The sequence below is a fragment of the Euleptes europaea genome, chromosome 4 (genome assembly GCF_029931775.1).
Source record: "Euleptes europaea isolate rEulEur1 chromosome 4, rEulEur1.hap1, whole genome shotgun sequence".
NCBI classification, from domain to species: Eukaryota; Metazoa; Chordata; class Lepidosauria; order Squamata; family Sphaerodactylidae; genus Euleptes; species Euleptes europaea.
Genome location: NC_079315.1, coordinates 18,837,299 through 18,855,350, shown reverse-complemented (window position 1 = coordinate 18,855,350; position 18,052 = coordinate 18,837,299).

Here is an 18,052-nt window from a genome sequence, read left to right as displayed (position 1 = left end):
TAGCCCTGGATACCCCTATCCTCCATGAACATGTCCACTCTCCTCTTAAAGCCTTCCAAGTTGGCAGCCATCACCACAACCTGGGGCAGGGAGTTCCACAATTTAACTATGCATTGGGTGAAGAAATACTTCCTTTTTAAAATCTCTTTTGAAACTCTTACCCTTCAGCTTCAGCAGATGACCCCACGTTCTGGTATTATGAGGTGATTATAGTTAATATTAACTAGGATTCTTACATAACCAGGATCTGAAATCCAAAGCTCTAAATGGTTTTCAGAGTGTTTTTCGGCATTGGGGATCCTAAGTGCATTAAGGCACTCAAGGGAAGGGAGAGGGTGGGAGAAGGGAGCGGGTGTTCCTTTCCTGTAGGCTTTCATCAATGTCCCCCTGAGAAAGCCCCAGAGATCTCTATACTATGTACCTTGCAATTTTGTGCAGGGCATCTGCTCAGGGTAGATGTGCAGTCCAGCACTTTACTTATCAAGGACTGAATCTGACCATGTGTATTTGTACATATAAAAGTTCTCAACCCAACTGGAATTGTCAGCAACGCTGATTCTATGACCTTAGGCAGTTCATGAGAGGGAGGTCATCTTGGCCATCTTCTGGGCATGAGTAGGGGTCACTGGGGGTGCGGGGGGGGGAGGTAGTTGTGAATTTCCTGCATTGTGCAGGGGGTTGAACCAGATGACCCTGGTGGTCCCTTCCAACTCTATGATTCTATTAATTATTTCTGGCCATTTAGAAGTGGGCAGAAACCTTTCAATCTGACAGGTATTCTGGGGCAAGGGGGGAGTGTTATAGGTTGAAGATGTCCCACACTCAAAACAGCAGGGAACAAACACAAGAAAGTCCAGTGGTATTTGCAGCAACTTTGTACTATTGATATGCATCACATTTCACTTGAATTCAAATGGTAGTTAAGATTATTAACTGACTGACTGATTGTAAGCCAATTTTAAAAGGCTGTTGAATACAACTGTATGGTTATTTATGCTTGGTTATTAGCCCCGCATTCCAGCCTGAAGTGGTCCGCATCTTTTTGGGGAGTTCTTCATGATTATTGCTCTCGGTATGTCTCAGGGGCAAACTATGCATTACTCCATAGTCATGCACAACAAAGCCCTAACAGCCCCTTGGCCATTGTAAAGCACCCTTGGAGAGCAGCTGATTTGCACTGGAGAGAGGCATACTTAACCCTTCCCCTGCCCGGTCACTTTCATTCCAGATCTGGGTTTGAAAGGTAGACAAAAGATCCAGAATAGTGGGAGGAGTAAAAGCATGTAGGGGTTTTCAGGGGCAAAAGCAGCTTGGGGGAAGAGATTATTCCAGGCTTGCTTGAGAGCCTAAATAAGTGGGTGATGTGTAGAAAAGGAGAGGCAAACATTGAGCTCAAACTCTGAACTTCAATAGCATCCTAACCGCCAAACATTCAAAAGAACCTTATTACAATAATACTTACTGTAAAGAATATTGTTTAGTCCATATTTTAGTTGCTAGTTTATTTTTACGACCTGGCCATGTTTCTCTGCCTGTTTCATGTTTTTAATGAGTGTAATGCTTCTCTTTATGGCGCTGTGGTTTTAGTGGTTTTATTGGCTGTTGACTGTGGATTGGAATAGCTGATGAGGTTACCTTTATTGAAGTTATTTTTTTATTTACTATTTCATTTTGTATTTTTAATCATTTTATATGTTATTATTCACTTCCATGGGTGAGTTTATGGAAAGGCAACATACCAACATCCAAAATATATTTTTTTTCCTCTTTTGGTGGCACTAGTACTACAGTGAAATTCAAAAACATTTTATAGAGTTGTCCTTGAGATACGAATCTGTCTTCAGCAATGTACAAATTAATTTCGAAGTTACAAATATCAAGGGAATGGAGGTAACTTGTAACAAGATGTATTTGTAATTCTAAGAGCTTCTCTCTCACGCACACCTTCCCTTAGCACCAATTGAAGGTTACCTCCTTATGCCCTCATTTCTTCACTTACATCTTGAGGACTGGAAGAATAGGGTTGCCAACTTCCACGTCCGTTTGCCGTCCGTTTGCACAAAATGAAGGCACACTCCTTTATCTTGGAAATGAATAGACTCCAAGCATTTTGAGGATTTCAAAGTTTGATGAAGCTGAAGCGAAATAGGAACAATTACCGGAAGCCTATTGCTGTTATCTTTTGGAATCCTTCGCTTTGCACATTACTGACACTACGGTGTTATAAGTTAAGCTTCTTTGCATCTGTCTGTAACTCTTTGACACTACGGTGTTATAAGCTCATTGTGACTGTAACCAGTATCTTGTCAGGTTTGACATAATACAACTTTAGCAAACTGATAGTGTGTTGTTATAATATAGTCAGACAAGTTCTGCGTTTTTGGCTTTGTGCTATTTGATTGAATTCTCCCAGTTCCTTTGGCACTAGCTAGCCTTATTTGGATACTAGCCTCCAAGTGGTGGCTGGAGATCCCCTGCTATTACAACTGTTTTGCAACAGTCCAGTTTTTATAAGGGTTGCATGTGGGGGGAGAATAAACTTGCTGATTTGTTTATGTAAACACATTCATCTGAATTGGCTCCCAGTCAAAGACACATAACTTTTTATTAGGACCACGCAGAATGACACAAAACTGTATGTAAGCTTTTGGATTCGGAGAAAAAAAAGAAGAGGGGAATGAACCCAACCTAAAAAACAGAAGCTGGGCACCCAAGGTTGGGTGGGGTAAATAAAATAAATTGATAGTGAAAATATAATTTATTTAAGGTGCTATGTCAAGTTAAAAATTATTTTAAAAATTAGTTAAAACAGCACAATGGCATTTCCTAAGGTTGATATACTGTAATCACATGCCAGATGCGTTTTGGCCTATTTGGAACCCATGTAAAACACACACACATATATTTACAGATATATAAACAAACACAGGCAATTATATATCAGACCAGCCATGTATATAGGTTGTATAGTATATTTCCAATTATACAAAAATCTGGTTAGATTGTCTACAAGTTGTTATACTGGGCTGTATATGTCTCCCCTATAAAATGTGTGTGCAATTATCAACCTGTTTGTTGTTTATGTAAAAACGTTCATCTGAATTGGCTCTCAGTCAAAGCCACATAACTTTTTATTTGGACCAAGCAGACTGACACAAAACTGTGTGTAAGCTTTTGGATTCTCCAGAACTCTTCATCAGGCCAGATAATTAAAAAAAAAAATAGGGGTGCATGTCTCAGTCCGTGATACTGACCTTATTTGGGATGTTGTTCAGGTAGGCAGATTTGAAATGGTGCTGGTGTCTGATTGATTTGTCTTTACACACACGTTGACTAATTCATCTGTTACATTCAATGCATGTACAGCTGACCATGTAATTTCAACACCACATTTTTTTCAGGCACTGGTCCCCGGGTTAATTTGTGTAATGAACACTGCACACACGCACATGCAGGTTGTTATGCGGGTTCACTAGGATTGCCAGGTCCCTCTTCACCACCAGTGGGAGATGTTGGGGCTGAGCCTGAGGAGGGCGAGGTTTGTGGAGGGGAGGAGCTTCAATGCCATAGAGTCCAGTGGCCAAAGCGGCCATTTTCTCCAGGTGAACTGATCTCTATCGGCTGGAGATCAGTTGTAATAGCAGGAGATCTCCAGCTAGTACCTGGAGGTTGGCAAGCCTAGTGTTCACTGCTACATGTGAACAGGGCTTAAGTGTTTGTGTCAATTTAAAAGCAAGGCAAATTGTAATGGAGAGAGTTTGTCCCCGGTTATCTCAATCTGTACTTCCTGCTTGTGTGTGTTTTAGAGAGTGATAACAAGCAGGGGACGTTTTCTGTTGGGTTAATATCTTTTTGCTTTCAGCGTAGTGAGCCCTGGTTTGGAGAACGCACTCTTAAACTCCAAGTCTAGGATTACTTATTTTTGTTGCAAAACCGCAAAGGGTTATTGCTAGTTTATTTAATGTTTCCGGCGGGGGGGGGGGGGGGGGAGGAAGGCTAACCCTGAAACAAGAGTCAACATGACCTGTATGCATTAATCATGAAATACATTTGCAAATTTTGTTTTATATAAAATTATGTACTGGTTTACCTGTGTAATCTGGTTGAGCCATTCGAACAATGTACTAATATGTTACTGATGCAAAAAAGAAGAAGAAGAAGAAGAACATAATTTGCAGGTTCTTGTAGATTATCCGGGCTGTGTAACCGTGGTCTTGGTATTTTCTTTCCTGAAGTTTCGCCAGCAGCTGTGGCAGGCATCTTCAGAGGAGTAACACTGAAGGACAGTGTCTCTCAGTGTTACTCCTCTGCAGATGCCTGCCACAGATGCTGGCAAAACGTCAGGAAAGAAAATACCAAGACCACGGTTACACAGCCCGGATAACCTACAAGAACCAATGACCGTGAAAGCCTTCGACAATATAATTTGCAGGATTGCTGCTTTACGCAAATCAGCATTTTGGGCTCCAGCTGTAATTTGAAAAATGGGTTTATTGTTCATGACTAGGCAAGCCAAATGGCGGTGATCCTGTTGCCAGGGAACACGGGACAGTTGGGGAGAAACGGTTTCTATGTCAGTCGCTGGGAGCTTAATCAGAACAGCCGGTTGGTGGCTTGGGTTTCCTGAGAAAGAGAGAGCAAGATAGAGAGAAATGATAAAGACGTATAATAGATGGTAGCTAGGTTAGGGGAAGGTCAGCTAGATCTTTTAGTGTTATATTTTTCTGATGAACCCTTTATAACTGGGCAATAGGGTTGCCAACCTCCAGGTTCTAGACAAAAAACTCTTGAGCTACTGTCTATACTAGTATGCAAATATGTAGTAGCTACAATGGCCAAAATTATTTACTGGTAATAAATACAATTTACTCTGTAAGCTCCTTAAATTTTGCAGTGTGTATTCACATCATACAACATGCCATTCAAACTTGGTCAATTTCACTATATACTTGTAAAGTCCATAAACTGTAACAAAAAAGTCCACTATGCACCACTGCCACAAGAAAAAAACTCATAGCATAAGGTTTACAAATGCAAAATTATTTCAATAGGCAGGTACAGGCGACCGGTTACTTGGTCCTGTTTTCGAAATTCTTCATCAGCTGCCCATTATGATGCATATAATAATTGTCGGGATTTTGTCGATCTCCTCCAGGTTCTAGCTGGAGATCTCTCGCCGGTTTTTGAGTTGCAGTTTTTTATAACAGATGTATGTCTATTTATTCTTTTGTGTAGGGACTAACCTCTTCATCCCATGCAGAGTGTGGGAGGGCACTGCTGCCATTTGATGGCATGTATAAAATTGGAAGATGAACAAGTGAATGAACCTGAGATGGTATGGCAGATATTCTTAGGTCCGGTTATTGACTACTCTGACGTGGGATAGAGTTGCCAGGTCCCTCTTCACCACCAGCGGGAGGTGTTTGGGGGTGGAGCTTGAGGAGGGCGGCGTTTGGGGAGGGACTTCAATGCCATAGAGTCCAATGGCCAAAGAGATCATTTTCTTCAGGGGAACTGATCTCTATCGGCTGGAGATCAGTTGTAATAGCAGGAGATCTCCAGCTAGTACTTGGAGGTTGGCAGCCCTAATCAGGGGAGGGGCTGTGGCTCAGTGGTAGAGCCTCTGCTTGGCAAGCAGAAGGTCCCAGGTTCAATCCCCGGCATCTCCAGTTAAAGGGACTAGGCAAGTAGGTGATGTGTAAGACCTCTGCCTGAGACCCTGGAGAGCTGCTGCCAGTCTGAGTAGACAAGACTGACTTCGATGGACCAAAGGTCTGATTCAGTATAAGGCAGCTTCATGTGTTCATGTGACAAAGTTGGCATCTTGGTTTGCCTCCCAACAAAGATAAGAGCGAGGCCCAAGGAGGGAAGAGGTGTGGAGGATCATCAGGAGCAGTGCTTAGGGTTGCCAACCTTCAAGTGGGGCCTAGAGGTCTCCCAGAATTACGAGGGATCTCCAGGCTACACAGACAAGTTCACCTGGAGAAAATGGCAGCTTCAAAAGGTGAACTCTATGGCATCACATTCCTGCTGAGCTATCCCCCCCCCCCGCAAACTCTGCCCTTCCCAGGGTCTGTCCCCAGATCTCCAGGAATTTCCCAGAGTTGGCAACCCTATTATTAATATTCATAATCAGACATAATGGTAGTTTAGAGGGGCCGTGGCTCAGTGGTAGAGCATCTGCTTGGCACGCAGAAGGTTCCAGGTTCAATCCCCGGCATCTCCAGTTCAAGGGACTAGGTGAGTAGGTGATGTGAAAGACTTCTGCCTGAGACCCTGGAGAGCCGCTGCCAGCCTGAGTATACAATACTGACTTTGATGGACCAAGGGTCTGACTCAGTAGAAGGCAGCTTCGTGTGTTCATGTGTGTTCATCTTCAGCTAATGCCAGGATATTACCGTGCAGCTTGCTTCCCAAGGAATCTATGGACTATGGGGTTGCATTCAGGAGAAATCAGGGATGGGAGCTGTATAGTATAAAGTAGACCCATCTAATTATTCTCCACTTTGTAGGACCACAACTTAAGTGTACTGGACATTCCCATGCTCTCAAGTCTCCAGGTGCTACAACTATTTACAAGATTCCCGTTAATCAACACATTGGTATGCAAACAAAACTTAACTACCACTCACAAGAGAGTAGCAAGTCTATTATCATAGAAAATGCTTTCCAATGTTCATTTGCAAGTGATTTGTTTCATACGGGAATGTTATTTCTGGGCACACATACTTTTAACTCCGTGCCTGACCTACAGACTGTGTGGAAATTGTATCAGATATTATGTTGGTCTTGGGCACACACTCCCAGAGTTAATGTTTACCCCTTTCTAAAAGGATGCCAGTGCCGCAATTAAGTGCCACGCCGTAGGTTCGTCTCTTTCCTTGACACATACTTATCAGTACTCATTCAGCAAGTGGTATAGGCCTTCTTGGACTGGACTACTTCCTGCTGCAGGTAGCATTTTAATGTTCCCATGTGTGTTTGTATTGTAACCGGGAGTACATTCCTTCCACAGGTAGAGAACCAGCACATTTAGAATGAAGATTTTTAGCCTAGTACTGTTTCTGATGAAAGGCTGGCTTGACCACAGAGGCGATTTAGGCATTTTCTGGGAGCCAGAATTCTAGGGCACTTGCCTCAGCTATGTACATCTTTGTGTGCATGTGTGTGTGAGGGGAGAGATTTTTTATGACCATTTTGGGGGCAACAGAAAGAGGCAATTTTAAGATTCATGGCTGTGGGATACAAACGAGTATTTTCATATACCTTAGCTATACAGGAGAGGGAAGGCAGCATGGTATAGCCCGACCTTGGAAGCTGAACAAGGTTGGCACTTGGATGGAAGACCACCAAGGAAGGCTCTGCAAAGGAAGGCAATGGCAAACCTCCTCTGCTTCCCACTTGCCTTGAAAGCCCTTTGCTGGGATCACCATAAGTTGGTTGCAACTTTTTTAAAAAATATTTTATTTATTTTGTATTAGGGGTACACAAGGAAAAAAGGGATGGTATGGTACACAAGGAAAAAGGCTATGGTAGGGATCATGGGACTTGCATGGACAAAAAAACCCCCATATGGGATAAGGGTTGTGGAAAGGAGGGAACTGGGGGAGAGAGAAAGTAAAAAGGCTGGCTGGATCCAAAGTAGCCCTCTAGTAAAACTCATTTGACTAAGCATTTACAGAACGAAACAAATACTCTTTCTGCTCTTCACTTTTCTTCTAATATGGGCTAGCCCCGTATCTAGACAATGAAAGTAGAGGGAAATTTTAATAGGAGGGGAATTTATTTGAACACTGTGACATTTCTTAGGGAAATGACAAACACGTAATCACTCTAGATTTTCCACTTTTAAGACCACTCTATTTCCTGTTCCTGCTCCAAGACATTCTGAATGAAGGCTACACCCCTCTCTCAGTCACCACAGCACATCAGGTTTCCTGTTCTGTTTCCACCAACGATATTTGTGTATGTGCCTATTTTGAACTTTTACTTCACAGAACTTGTTCTAGTAGCCGGTAGCACCTATTTGTAGGTGGGGCAGGGGAAGGAATGTTTTTGCTCTAGAAAAGATCATCTCTGTGCACGGATGGATTGTTTGACAAAGAAAATTAAGGCCATTTATCCAGGCCTGTTTCCCTGGCGGTCACCCCGCCAACTGCTTCGGGGCTTCCTTTTGATTATGCATGCCTTTTCCGACCGTCAAAGGTCGCCTCGCTCTCCCCGCACATTTCTGCACATTTTTCCCGTGTTTTCCGGATGCTGTTTTAGCCATACTCCAGAAAACGTGGACAAAATGCACGGAAACGTGCAGGGAGGGCCTCTGATGGTTGGAAAAGGCATGGATAATCAAAAGGAAGCCCTGAAGAAGTCGGCGGGAGGGAAATAGGCCTGCATAAATGTCTGTAGTCACTGGCAGCCGGATTGTTTGGAGGCTTGCTGCCCAAGTGTGCACCGAGGACTGCAAACTTGTCCTTGTCTTTTTTTTTTTAAATTTAAAAGTCTTATGGCAGGCTGAGACAGCCAGAAGCATCCTTTATGTTGACGAAGGTGATTCCTGGCAATATCCATTGTTGTCCCCAGGAGCAGTTCAAGGCACCCCTCCCCATGCATCCTTTTCCTATGCCACGCCTGCCAGGTCAGTCTGCTGCCCTCTTGGTGCTCAGCTGGGAAGCAGCAGCACTGATACCAGGGAACATACCCCCCCCCTCATGCCACCCGGCTAATTTGACATCTTGGGTGGTTTCCTGGGTGTCAAACTGGCCTTCTTGTGCATCAGTGGTTTGTAGTCATGGTGAGGAGTGAAGTTGCCAGGTTTGCAGATGACACCCATTCACTCAGAATGGCAAGAGCCTAAGAAGGTGCTCCAAAAAGATCTTTCCAAGGCTGGCTCAGCAAGCAACCGAAGGACAAATGAGAGTCACCATAAGTGACCCACAGCGGGGGGGGGGGGAGGGAGGGGAAATAAAAATAAATCCTAACTTCCTATACACAATAGTAACATTTGAATTGCTGGTGACATAACTAGGAAAGAGATCTTGGGGTGTGGTGGAACGCCTGGCGAAAACATCAGTTCAGTGTGTGCCAGCAGTGGAAAAAGGCAAACTCCACACTAGGGATTATTAGGAAAGGGATCAAGAATAAAACCACCAGCATCACAGTGTCTTTATATGAATAAAACCGCTGGCAACACAGTGTCTTTATACTCTGATGGAGCTGTGCACAGTTCTAGTTGCCCCACGGTAGAGCTGGAGTTATTAAGGGGAACCTAACTGATCAACAAGTTGCAGTATTTCCCCCTTACTGGAAATGTTAAGAGTCTGGGACTTTAGGAAAATGATGAGTAAGGGGAGATGATGGAACTTCATTTAACAGTGCAATCCTAAACAGAGTGATACTCTTCTAAATCCATTCCAATCAATGGCCTTAGAAGGGTGTAACTATTTAGTAGGGTTGCCAGGTCCCTCTTTGCTACCGGCGGGTGATTTTTGGGTGGAGCCTGAAGAGGACGGGGTTTAGGGAGGCATCTTTTTAAAAAAAAATATATATTATTTAATTTTTCGGAGTACAGCAAGAAAAAAGGAATAGGGAAAAAGGGGAGATTACATTTCTGTGTCCAAGTTTAGCCAGTCCACTGCAAACATACATCTGAAGTCAATTTAAGTCGAAGTACACCCTGCAATTCCTGAGACTGTCTATCCTCAGTGGAACAGGCTTCCTCAGGAGGTGGAGAGCTCCCCTTCCCTGGAGGTTTTTAAGAAGTTGGATGGCCATCTGTCAGCAGTGCTGATTCTGTGACCTTAGGCAGATGATGAGAGGGAGGGCATCTTGGCCATCTTCTGGGCATGGAGTAGGGGTCACTGGGGGTGTGGGGGGCAGGAGGGTAGTTGTGAATTTCCTGCATTGCGCAGGGGGTTGGACTAGATAACCCTGGTGGACCCTTCCAACTCTAAGATTATAATGCCCTGTGTTAATTCTCCTTTTCACAATAAGATATCTTATATTTCATTTTTGTAGACATTTCATAAGTGCGTGTGTGTTAAGTGCCGTGTGTTAAGTGCCGTCAAGTCGTTTCCGACTCATGGCAACCCTATGAATCAATGTCCTCCAAAGTGTCCTATCCTTAACAGCCTTGCTCAGATCTTGCAAACCGAGGGCCGTGGCTTCCTTTATAGAGTCAATCCATCTCTTGTTGGGTCTTCCTCTTTTCCTGCTTCCTTCAACTTTTCCTAGCATGATTGTCTTTTCCAGTGACTCTGGTCTTCTCATAATATGACCAAAGTGCGACAGCCTCAGTTTAGTCATTTTAGCTTCTAGGGTCAGATCAGGCTTCATTTGATCTATAACCCGCTGATTTGGTTTTTTTGGCAGTCCAGGGTATCCGTAACCCTCTCCTCCAACACCCCATTTCAAAGGAATCTCCTTTCTTCCTATCAGCTTTCTTCAATGTCCAGCTTTCACACCCGTACATAGTAACAGGGAATACGATGGCACGAATTATCTTGATCTTGGTGGCCAGTGGCACATCCTTACACTTCAGGATCTTCCCTAGCTCCTTCACGGCCGCCCTTCCCAGTCTCAACCTCCAGATTTCTTGGCCGCAGTCTCCCTTTTGGCGGATGGCGGAGCCAAGGAACAGAAAGCCTTCAACCATCGAGGCTAGCCCCAGCATTATCCCCATTAACTGGTTAGGATAGCAACGAAATTAGATCTTTTTTTGGGGGGGGGGGCTTTCTAGATTCAAAATTACACTACCGCCCACTCCTCCTGTTTTACTCTGCTTAGATTTGTTTTAAATTAGTTATTCCCCGGGGGCTTGGTTTTGCTTTGTGGCAGAACGGGCAGCCTTGCCCCTATTTTCCTTTCTCAAAGTACGGCTAGTTATCTATATTTCAAGGAATGAAAGTCTCCAGCCATTTCATGAGTACGTGCTGGTCATCTCCTGGGGGGTGGGGGGGGCACCTTAGCTAGCAGAAACCTCCCCCTACCAAACCCCCCCCCCCCAAAAGGAAGGCCTCTTCGGACGCCGCGAGGATGCTGAAGCGCGTCGGGGGAGGGGAGGAGGAGGAGGAGGGAGAGGAGGCGCCGCCATGGCAACCACTACCCCCCCCCCGCTGAGGCGGAGAGGGAAGGGCCGGCTGAGGGGGCTGCGGCCGAGAGGCGCCCTGGCGGTTGGCGGGCCCTGACTCAACCGACGCCCTGGCTCAACGGCGGCGGTTGGCGGCCCTGGCGGTTGGCGGGCCCTGAGGCGCTCCGTGAACCCGCGCGCCGCCGCCGCCGCCGCCGCCTCACACAGACGGCCCAGCGCGGCCTACGGAGCGGGAAGTAGCGGCGGCGGGCGGGCCGGCTCAATCCGCTCGGGAGGTCTCCTCCTCCTCCAGGCCTGGCCGGGCCCGAGGGAGGCGTGGCGAGGCGGGCGTTGAGGTAAAGGGAAGGGGGGGGGATTTTAATGGCGACGTGGTATTGAGTTGGGAAGGGGGGAAGCGGGGGTGAGGGAGGAGATGGAGGGCGGGAAGCGTCGCCGTTTGGGTGGGTGTGCAGAGGGGCCTCTTGGCGGGAAGGCCGCGGCCGCTTTGGCGGAGGGTTTGCTGCAATGCACCCCCCCCATGCAACACCCCAAAGACATTTTTAAAAAAAAACCCTTTCTTTTAATTATTTTTTAAAAAAAGTTTTATTTCAGTATGCGGTTAAAAAAAAAACCACCCCCTTTCTTTCTTTTAATTTAATCTTTTTAACGTTTTACTTCAGTGTACTGTTAGCAGTGGCCCAACGGATCTCCCGGTCATAATTGGCATCCAGGCTGCTAGGGAAGCTGGGGGAAGGCATGGCTACCTCGATACAGGCTTGCTCTCTGTGGGCTTTAAGTAAGTGCGTTAAGAGTCGTGGAGCGTCAAGAGTGAACTGTAAACAATGATAGGGGAAACTGGATGAAACTGCAACTGTACTGAGCTGCCTTTCTGTCTGTAATACAATCAGATGTGGGCAGAATGTTGATGTATCGTCATGACTTGAATTTGGATAAAATATCTCTTCCCCAGTATAATCGGGACTCACACATTTCTGCCCCTTAGGGCCTCTGGGTCGCAGCTGCCAGAACAAACTGTTTTCTTGAAATAACGGTCTGTTTACCGCGACAATACGAACCACCGTGTCAACGTTAAACGTAAGCAGTCGTATGGACCCGGTTTATGTGGGGCTTACTTTTTACATTTACGTTTTCCGTAGTTCCTTGTGTAACTTCATTGGCATTTGTCCAAACTCTTTGGTAGTCTGTAATCTTGTAAAATACCAAGACCACGGTCACGCAGCCCGGATAACCTACAAGAACCAATGAACTCTGACCGTGAAAGCCTTCGACAATATCTTTGGTAATCATCTGTGTAGAGGTCGTCATTTTGCCCCGTTACATATGCTCCCAGATATATATATATATATATATACATTTTTAGTCACAACACATTCTGTTATTTTTTCTGTCTCTTCTTCCTCTTCTCTGCTTGCCGTTCATAACGTTTGCCAAAGATAAAAACCCGCTTTTCCACAACCCCCACCTCTTTTCCTTTACCATCTTTCTGATAGGCTCACGGGATCCAGAGAGGAGGATGGTACGTTGTGTAGTATTTTCACCTGCTCGGCATCGGGCTGTCATAGGCTCTAGTGGCAAGCAGGTGAAAATGAGGATACACACCTGTCCTTGGGAGCATCTGGTGCTTCCTGCATTGGCACCTTTGCCCCATCCCAGTTCTATTCTGTACGCCTCTGGAGGCTTTCTGTTCGTCTGCTCTTTGTTGACAGTAGCCTGGCCTGTGCGTGCTTCCACAGAAGGATGGGTTGGCAAATTGTGTGCAGAGAGGCCTCTTGGTGGGGTGGAAGGCAGTGGCTGCCTTTGCAGAGGATTTTGCTGCAGTGTACCCCCTTCTCCCCCCTCATGCAACACTCAAATATTTAAAAAAAACCCTTTTCTTTCTTTTAATTTGATTTTTTTAAAGTTTTATTTCAGTATAGGAATAAATGTGTAAACATTGCACATAAGCAATCATATTAATACAGTTTATGTGGAGCTTACTTTTTAAATTTACTTTTTCGAAGTTCATATATCTTTGTATAACTTCATTGGCAAACTCTTTGATAATTATCTTTGTAGAGGTCGTAATTTTGTCCCATTATATATGCTCCCAGATATTTTATTGGGTTTTTAGTCACAACACATTCTGTTTTTTTTTCCTTTTCTATCTCTTCTTCCTCTTCTCTGGTTGCCGTTAATAACATTTGACAAAGATAAAAACCTGCTTTTTCACAACCCCCAACCTTTCCTTTACCATCTTTCTCATAGACTCACAGGACCCAGAGAGGAGGGTGGTAAGTTGTGTAGTATTTTCACCTGCTCCCCGTTGGGCTGTCATAGGTTCTAGTGGCAAGCAGGTGAAAATTGGGATACACGCCTGCCCTTGGAACATCTGGTGCAGCCTGCATTGGTACCTTTGCCTCATTCCAGCTCTATTCTGTGCATCTCTGTCTGCTGTTTGTTGACCGTAGTCTGGCCTGTGCATACTTCCATAGAAGGATGGGTTGGCAAATTGTTCGTAACGTTTAAGAACTGAACAATAAGAATGTTTGATAAAGTTCTTAATCCCACACTGGATCAGACTGAGTAGAATAGGTGCGATTCACACACATTCAGCAAGAATTAGTAGCTGGTGTTGAGAGGGGATGGATGCCCTGGAGCTTTATAGCTTTGTACTGCCATTTATTTACTTCATTTATACTCTTCCTTTCTCCTTGGTGAGGACCTAAAGCTGCTTACGTTGTTCTTCCCACCTCCATTTTATCCTCACAACAAATCTGTAAAGTAGGTTAGACTGAGAGTGTGTGGCTGGCCCAAAGTCACCCAGGAAGCTTCTGTGTCAGAGTGAGAATTTGAAGCTGGGTTTCTCATATCTAGGCCAATGCTACACCACACTGGCGCTCAGGGGCCACATGCCTTCACCCAGAGAGAGACATGTGAGAAAGGTTGGAAACCTAAAGAACTGGTACATATTAATAACATTTTCCCCAAAAAAACGGGATTTCCAGCATCTTTGCCAAAAACAAAATGGGGACATTATTTCACAGGGAAGAGGTCCTAGAAAGAAAATACTTTTGCTAGTAAATAGATCAATATGTGTGTGTGTGTGCTCTGTTTATGCACATATGTATGCACACTTTTAATTATTTACTTAATCTCATTTATGGACCACCTTTCTCATTGCAGCTGACTTAGTGCAACCTTCATAGGGTTTTCATGTCAAGAGGTAAACCGAGGTGGTTTACCATTGCCTTCCTCTACAAAGCAACCCTAGACTTCCTTGGTGGTCTCCCATCCAAGTACTAGCCAGGGCTAACCCTACTTAAGCTTTTGAGATCTGTTGAGATCAGGCTAGCCTGGGCCATCCAGGTCAGGGTATATATAATACACAATACAATAAAGCCAGATCACACCATTAGGCAATAAATGATCCAATGAAGTTGGATTACACTGCTAGATGTAATTAAAAATAGGATAATATACTGTAGACAACGCCATAAGGAGGTGGAGGAAAAAAATAGAAAACTGCTTAAGCATGTTTACAGACAATGTAAACTACAAACCTGTTCCCAGTATAAAAGTACCCTCTTGCACACTTCCATTCCTATTCCCTTAAAAAGAAGATATATATTTGGGTGTATATGCACACAGAAGTGATTCACCTTCAGCAAACACGGATGTCAGTTTGTGGTGGCTATTGGAATCTATTGGCATAAAAATACCGTGACTTGGATCATGAATCATAAAACCTGTTGGCTCCGAATGCACGTTATAAACATAGCACCATCCATGTAGCATGATACTTTAAAGAGTAAAACAAACCAAAACAGGACGTTTCCCTGTCCCAAAGAGTATTCTGTCTCATTGGCAATCATGGAGGAGCTCATAGAGGAAGAGGTAAGGGTAACAGGTGAAGAGTATGTGATACATATTTTTTACACATACTTATGTTTTGTTTGAGCTGGGCATTAAGTCAGGACCTCATGGGTGGGTCTTGAGGAAGGATGCTGAATAGAAGGTGGATCTGTGTAGGAGTTCAGGAATGAGTTGCAACCGTTAGAGATAAACAAGGGACAAATGGTGACTTCTGTATGCTCCAGAACTTGGTAATATTAGGAGCAGACATTTCTCTGGTGACCTCATTAGATTTGTGAATTTTGGGCTGGAAGGCATATTCCAGCGAAGAATAATTTCACAGGATGGCTCCCTTTGGGAACTGCTTGAAACTATTTCAGTGTGGCAGGGGCAAGCCGTTTTATGTTATAGCTGCCATCTGTCCAATAGCTCCATCCTCAGCATGGAATCAAATCTTTGTGGCAGACCACTACATACAAAACGGCCTTGCGCGTGGAGAGGGCTTCAAAAAGTCTGCACGTAGTAACCAAATTCTGATACCGTATATACTCGCGTATAAGCCGAGTTTTTCAGCCCAAAAAAAGGACTGAAAAAGCTGGCCTCGGCTTATGCGCGGGTCAATACGGTAGAGGAGGGAGGGAGGGGGGAACTTACCGCCGCCATCGCCGCCGCCACCATCGCCGCCCGGCCCGCACGGCTTCCCCCGGCCAGGAGTGCCCTGTGGGGGCCTCCTGCGGCCGCGGGAAGGCCACGCCTCTGCCGCTGCCGAGTGCGCCCGGCTCCCCCCGGCCTGGACCAGCCTGGAAGGGCCTCCTGCGGCCGCGGGAAGGCCGCGCCTTCGCCGCCACCGGGCGCCCCCGGCTCCCCCCGGCCTGGAAGGGCCTGCGGCCGCGGGAAGACCGCGCCTCCGCCGCCGCTGGGCGCGCCCGGCTCCCCCCGGCCTGGAAGGGCCTCCTAAGGCCGCGCCTTCGCCGCCGCCGGGCGCGCCTGGCTCCCCCTGGTTTGGACTGGCCTGGAAGGGCCTCCTGCGGCCACAGGAAGGCCTCCGCTGCTGGGCCTGGAGCTATGGTAAGCCTGCTGGGGGGGAGGGGTTATAAGCCGACTCTTGGCTTATACGCGAGTGCCTAATTTTTCCCCATTTTTGGGGAGAAATTAGGCACCTCGGCTTATACGCAGGTCGGCTTATACACAGGTATATACGGTAAGTAGCCCAAGTCACCTAGATATTTTTTACCACTGGTATATATGCTTGTGTTACTGAATTCTCACACTTTATTGAGTTATGTACAGTCCGCCTTTCTCACTGAGAAACACAGAGAAACTCTTATGTAAGGATAGTTTGACTAATTCTAATGGCCATCAGCCCCATACCTTTAACTGCAACTAACACTTCTGTTGCCTGTACCCAGATGATTCGTGAGCTGGGCAGCATGTTATCATGATTTAAAAATATAAAACTTTTTCCCCATGTTAAAAAAAGTGTGGATTTAAGTTCTAAAAAGTAAATTTATCTTATTTTCACTTAAAAGGTAAAGGTCCTGTCAGGGTCAGGCATCTCTCCCTAGCATCCCATAAGCAAACTCATCCAGGCTGGCAGCTCTGAAGCAGTAATACTTTATTAGGAGCAATAGGACAGATAAAAGAACTGACTGTCTTCAAACAGGTAAGGCTTGTAATGAGGAAACGTTGGTAGGTTACATGGTTTAAAAGCAATGCAAGCTTTGGAAGTAAACGAGCAGGCAATCCTGAGATAAGCAGTTCCCAGGAAGAAAGACCAAACAGCGGCCCAACATCTGCAGAGCTAAGCAAAACAGGACAGGGATGGAACTCAGGTTGTGAGCAGAGTGCAGTACTGCAGCTTACCACTCTGCACCACGGGGGCTCCTATTTTCACTTGGTTATTGGGAAATAGTCTTCAATTTCATAGGAATCTTCATTTTGTATTACCTGCAGCACTGAATTAAGACTATACTGCTGGCTATTGGAAATAGGCAATTGCTCAGTTCCTCATTCCTTTTTGCTCTTTTGGCATTTAAAAAGGATTAACCTTTTGCCCTAACTTTCTACTTGACGGAGGTTATTAGTCCTTAGAAGTTTGCAGTGCAATGCTATGCAGAGTTACTCCAGTCTCAACGTATTGGAGTACGTGGGTTTGGGGCCACCTCTGTCAGCATTATATGCTGCTTGCTTCAGTTGAGGAAATACAAAACTGCCTGAGCAGGTAATTTATGTGTTAATTGTGCTGTTCGCTTCTGAGGAAGGAGGGTGGAGGAAAATCTAATGCAAATATTGACCTTTTAAAAATGTTTAATTTGTCATGCGGTGAGTAAGAAGAGGGAAGAAGGTAAGGTTTTAAAACTGGATAAAAATTATTCTTAAGATGGAATGTCCATAGCCTTGGCTATTTATAACAAATGTAAGAAGAATTCCCTTTTTCTTCCTGGACTTTCGTAGCCAATTGTATGACTAATTATTTTCATTTCTATCCAGTGTAAAATTTATGGCGATACCACTGGATGACATGCTGTCTAGCACAAACAATTTGGATCATAAAAGTTGGGCGGTCAGTGTCTCTGGTTTAGAATGTGTTTCATGTTCTTCAGTACACACAGACCATGTTTCTGTGAGTTACTGAAACATGCTAATGTGATGGGGTGAGAAGATTCTTCCCCTTGTATGTTTGTGATTGGGCAGTAAGAAATCTGCAATCAGTCAAGTTATATTTGTTTGCTCGGGGCCAGGATGGCTTCAGAATAAACTAAACCCAGTAAAGCAAGCTACCTATAACAAGGCTGACAAGTTGCAGCCGATTTAGGGGAGGGACTGTGGCTCAGTGGTAGATCATCTGCTTGGCATGCAGAAGGTCCCAGGTCCAATCCCCGGCCTCTCCAGTTAAAGGGACTAGGCAAGTAGGTGATGGGAAAGACCTCTGCCTGAGATCCTGGAGAGCTGCTGCCAGTCTGAGTAGACAATACTTACTTTGATGGACCGAGGGTCTCATTCAGTATAAGGCAGCTTCATGTGATCTATGGTGACCCTGGATGGTTTTCAAGGCAAGAGGCAAACAGAGCTGCTATTGCCTGCCTCTGGGTAGCAACCCTGGATTTCTCTGGTGGGCTCCCATCCAAGTATTAA